This window comes from Bos taurus, chromosome 24 (assembly GCF_002263795.3).
Source record: "Bos taurus isolate L1 Dominette 01449 registration number 42190680 breed Hereford chromosome 24, ARS-UCD2.0, whole genome shotgun sequence".
In the NCBI taxonomy this organism is placed as follows: Eukaryota; Metazoa; Chordata; class Mammalia; order Artiodactyla; family Bovidae; genus Bos; species Bos taurus.
The window spans coordinates 45,832,512-45,838,511 of NC_037351.1; positions in this window are offsets into that span (position 1 = coordinate 45,832,512).

Below are 6,000 nucleotides of genomic sequence, written 5' to 3' on the forward strand. Positions count from 1 at the left end.
CCCGCTCCCCACACCCCTCAGCGGTCAGCAGCACCCAGCACCCCACACTCCTGCCCGAGCCGCGTCCCGGGTCTGCCCGCACCCTGCACTCGTCCCGCGCGGAAGAGAGAGGCGGCCCGCGGGTTAGACCCTGCGGTGTCAGGAGGCAGTCAGTTAGCCCTACGTCCCCCTACTTCAGGAGACCTTTAAAGATTGGAAGGAACCGATTCTGTCGCCTCCCCGAATTCGGCTCGGTTCCTGCCCACAGCTCCCTCCTCCTTTGACCCAGTTCCTGGCGGAGATATCCAGGCTCTGCGCGCTGGTGGAAGGAGCCCCCGTCGGATCCGAGGTGGTCCCTGGGACCGCGCGTGGCCTCCGTGAAGCCTGAGCACTGACAACGCTGTCGGCCGCGTCAGGTGTGGACGCTTCAGCTTGTGAAGTGCGGGATCCCAGAGGCACCCGCCACAGGTAAGCATGTTTTAGTCCAAAAGTCATGGAAAGGTCATTGGCCCTTGACTCCATGTCCTTCAGTGGGGTCCTTACAAGGTGTCCAGGAACTCAGCTCCTCCCCAACCCTTCCGCATTCTTATGATCCAGACCCAAGACCCTTCTCCACCAATCCCTCCATAAGTATGATGTCCCAGCGTCCTTCCTCTTCCTGCATTCTCCTAGTAGAACACCCTCGTAAACATAACCCAGGGCAAGTCAGACCCATCCCCGCTTTGCAGTGATAAGGCACTCTAGGACAAAGTACCTGCGCTACCTGTCCTGAACCAAAACTGAGGCCCACAGAGGCTGATTGACGTGGCCAAGATCACAAGGTATTTAAAGTATGAGGAGCTCGATTACAGCTCTGCCCCTCTAAACAGAATCAGAGCCAAAGATAGAGGTCATTCCTGAGGCAGATCCACTCAAGGAGGGGAGGATGAAGGTCAAGAGAGCCAGACCCCAGCCCCAGACCTGGAGAGGCAAACTGTGCCTCTGAGCAGCTTCTAGCTTGGGACAGACACAGTGAAGACAGCTGCTGGGGTGATTTGAAGGGCAGCTGGAAGGTTCGCCCTCACCCACCCCCGTGATGAAATCCCACGAAGAGTCATCTGCAAAAACAGAGATGGAGAGGTGGCCTTCAGTTCTGGGTCACTCCCAGGACATGCATCCATTCATCTGGTTGTTCAACTCTTTGGAAAGCAGTGAGGTTAGAAGGAAGAAAGGGAAGCCTGACAGCATCATCAGGGGCACCAGGAGAACAGGCTCAACAGGAGGGGTAAAAAATAGTGCCAACTGAGGAAATATGCTGAAGTGCCACAGATAGCATCAAGGTTTTTCCTGGGAGTTTTGCATATTTTGGAACAAATATTTTAAATATAATTCTAATTGTTTAAACTTTCATTTTTAACATTTTGTTTAACCTCTGAGGGTACATTGTACTTGATTTTCGTGGCTCAGATCCCACAAGGTCCCCGGAATTTTAACTCTCTTCCACCACCTGGTGGCAAGATTGGGAATTTCAAATGGTTGTCCACAGAAAACATTCCTCATTCATTCCTAATTTATAAACCTCATCACCTCAACACGTGTTAGGAATAAAAAGACAAGTAATATGGGGATTCTCCAGGCAAGAATACTGGAGTGGGTTGCCATATCCTTCTCCAGGGGATCTTCCCAACCCAGGGATCGAACCTGGGTCACCTGCATCGCAGGCAAATTCTTTACCATCTGCACCACCAAGGAAGCCCCCAAGGGTCTATAACAAATTTGGGACATTTTACTAATGAAGTTAAATAACACTACTACAGCAATAACACTACTCCAGGAAGATACCCTGGAATAGGAAATGGCAACCCGCCCCAGTATTCCTGCCTGGAGACTCTCATGGACAGAGGAGCCTGGCAGACCAGTCCATGGGGTTGCAAAGAGTCAGACTACAGCAATTATGGAATAATGAATTTAATATAAACCACTGTTAACATTTTGGCATTATCTCTTTCAATAATATACATTTGCATGGTTGGCAGGCAGATTATTAACCTCTGGATCACCAGGGAAGTCCTACATTTGCATTTTTAAGCTTGTACTGTACAGATATGAGTCTTGCTTTTGTAACTTAACAATATTTCATTAGTATTTTCTAAAATCCTTTAATACACCTTTCCTAACATAAAGTTTGATAGCACATGGTGCTGGCTGAATGGACAGGACAGACACTCTTTCATGAAAAAATTGAAAATCTCTGTGAAAAGAAATTTTGCCTATTGCCAAAATTTTTAATGCTCCTTTTTTTTTTTTGCCACAAGCCTTGCAGTGAAAGCATTGAGTCCTAACCACTGGAGCCCCAAGGAATTTCCTAAGTGCTCCTAAGTTTTGATCCAACAATTCCATGTTAGAATTTATCCTCCAGATATCCTCATATGTGCAAAGTGAAATATGTATATAATTATTTATAGCAGCATATATATATATGCTTTTATATATATATATATATATATATGTATATATATATATATATATATAGCGCCAGCATATAGCCAGCATGGTTATTCTGGCAAAAGATTTGAAAGAACTAAATGCTATCAGTGGAGGACTAGCTCAATAGATTGTAATATATGTATACAATTAAATCATATTCAAGCATTTAAAAAATGAGGAAGCTCTGTGTTTTGATATGGAACAATCACCAGTTATAAAGTAGGGGAAAAACAAGATGTGAAACAAACTGCCATTTGGGTAAGGAGGAAAGAGAATAGACACACGTGTTTTAAATACTCCTCTTATGCAGGGGTGAATGGGGCAGAGGGACACAGGAGGGAAGAAAACCCACTTTTCACTTCATGCTCTCTGGACCTCTGAGTTTATACAATGTGAGTGTATTTCAAACCTCCAACAAATTAAAAAGGAAAATCTTCAGTATCACTTTTTAACTTTTGCATAATTTCCCATCAAGTGGATATACCAATACTTTCTTAGCATTCTCTTAATGCTTTTAGAAATATTACTGATAAATATCTTTTACATAAATTTTTGTTAAAATTCCTCATAATATTCACAGAAGCACTATTCACAATAGCCAAGACATGGAAACCTAAATGTCCAACGACAGATGAATGGATAAAGGTGTGGTACATATATACAATGGAATACTACTCAGCCATAAATAAGAATGAAATAATGCCATTTTCAGCAATATGGATGCCACTAGAGATTATCATACCAACTGAAGTCACAAAGAGAAAGACAAGTATGATACCACTTATATGTGAAATCTAAAATCTGACACAGACGAGCCTATCTACAAAACAGAACAGACTCGTGGACATAGAGAACAAACTAGTGGTTGTCAAGGGGGAGAGGTTTGGGGAGGGATGGAGTGGGAGGGTAGGGTTAGCAGATTTAAGCTATTATACTGGAATGGATATACAACAAAGTCTTACCGAATACCACAGAGAACTATATTCAAATACCTATGATAAACCATAATGGAAAATTATTTTAAAAAAGAATGTGTGTGTGTGTATGTGTGTGTGTATATACACACACATATAACTGATTCACTTTGCTGTACTGCAGAAATTAACACAACATTGAAAATCAACTTTACCTTAAAAAAGTTTCTCATAATCACAGGTTAAATAATATAATTTTAAAGTTTTTGAAATAAAGCTGTCAAATTGTTTTCCACAAGAGTTGTAAAGGAAAGGGAGGCTTCCCCAGAAGGAATTAGGGATCTTTCCCTTGAAATAGGATAAATGGATGGTGAGTGACAAAAATAACAAATGCCCACTAAAATCACTTTTCCTTTCACACTTTAAAAAGTCAGTCTGCATTCCTCTTCCTACTCTGCCAACTCGCCTTAGTTGTTCTTTCTTGAAGCACTGCCTGCTTCTTTTCTCTGCTCTCCTCACAAAGCCACGTTTCCCCATCAAAATTAAGTCCCAAATGCCCGTGTGTGGCCGTCAAGACCTTCCCTACCCTGACCTTTGCCACTTCACTCCCCGGCTTCCTCCCCTGTCCCCACCCTAGGCCAATCTGGCTTTTCTGCCACCCCAACTGTGCTGCTCCTTTGCAGGCTGCCTGGGTCTCTCTTCTCAAATTCTATCTCAGCACCACTTTCCCACCTTCTCCAGCCCTTAGTCTTCTCATTTCTTGAATTTCTAGAACGTGTCATCCTTATTACACTAACTAGCCCTTGATGAAATATGACATTTTTTCTCTAATTTCTGTTCCTTGTGGATAGCTTACCTCCCCAAGAAGACTGCAAAGCCCCCCAAGATAAGGATGCTATTTTCTTATGTACTCTCATGGATTAGACAATGATAGTACCAGACAGGGAATTCAACCAGCTCTCCCTGATCATTAACAGCAGTACTGGACTTCCTTGGTGACATGAAGGATAGGAACCCACCTGCCAATGCAGGGGACACGATCCCTAGTCTGGGAAGATTCCACATGCTATGGAGCAACTAAGCCCATGCCCCACAAATAATGAAGCCTGTGAGCCTAGACCCCAGCTCCACAAGAGAAACTACCTGTAGTGAGAAGCCTGCTCTTGGCAATGAAGAGTAGCCCCCACTTGCCACGACTAGAGAAAGCCTGTGCAGAGCAACAAGGACCCAGTGCAGCCAAAAATTAATTACTTAATTAAAAAAACAGCAGTCAGTACCAATTTTTACTTCAGTTCCCATAGCCTGATCCCTCCCTTCCAGGAGACGGGCAAACCTGGCCAAGGAGCTAAAGCCAGGATCTGAGAAGCAGGACCTGGCCAGGCAGGGGACAGAGGGCAGCAGTAAGTCAATGTCAAAAGCAGAGAGGTTGGATTTCATCACTAAGATTAGAAGCTGAGTAGATTCATGAGTGGAGCAGAGGGTCAAAACAAGACATGAATAGTATACAAAGCGAAAACTTCCAGGAGGCGGCTTCAGTACCCAGGGGCTAGCTGTCTGCAACAAAGCACGGGTGAGGGTGGTCTGCCCTTTGTACTGTCGGGGCACAAGGCAGACCACCCCCAAAATACCCTCAGCGGCATGATTTTGAATGTTACTTAGGAAATTGCAAATCCAAGGAGGACACTGTAACACCTGTCTCCCTGAAATCAGGAAATAAACCTCCCATTTGAAAGGTCCCCTCTGTGTACCAGGAGGTTGAAAGACATCCTTACGGCAGAGATAGGAAATTCAGGGCCAAGAAGTCTGTATAAACAAAACTTGTTATGCTTCTTTTATTTACAAGCCCAAATCCAAACTCTGTTTAGACTCACTTATTAAGCACCCATAGCCTAAGTTTGTCCTGATAATTCCTCTCAAATTTATTGTCTAAAAAGCATAAAATTTACCTGCTTTAGCCATGTCTTATATCCCATTTCTGAGACCTCCATGTGCATCAATTAAAATTTGTTACTTCTCTCATTAATCTGTCTGGTGTCAAATTTATCAGTAGGCCAGTCAAATGCAGTGCGAGGGAAAAATTCCCCCTTCTTGACACCTTTTAAGTTTAGAATTTTCTTGAATGAAGGAACTCAGATGTGTTCCTGACTGAAGTAATTTAAAGGCGGAAAAACTTTGATATTCACTGTTACATAAGACAACCTACTGTCTATAGGGCTTTTTTCAACAGAAGCCACCTTTTCAGACACACAAGCTGAAGAACAGAAGAGGACTTCCTGGTGGCCCAGTGGTTCAGAATCCACTTGCCAATGCAGGGGACACAGACTGATCCCTGGCCCAGGAATATCCCACATACAGCGGGGCAACTAAGCCCAAGAACCACAACTACTGAAGCCCGTCTGTGCTACAACCTGTGCTATGCGACAAGGGAAGCCATCACAATGAGAAGCCCAAGCACTACAACTACAGTAGCCCTTGCTTATCCAAACTAGAGAAAGCCCGCAATGCAGCAACAAAGACCCAGTGTGGCCAAAAAAAAAAAAAAAAAGAGGAAATTTATGGTACTTTTACCCTGTTAAGAACTCATATCCAGCATGTACATAATGTACATGTATGGGGTGTGTGTGTGTGTGTGTGTGTATAA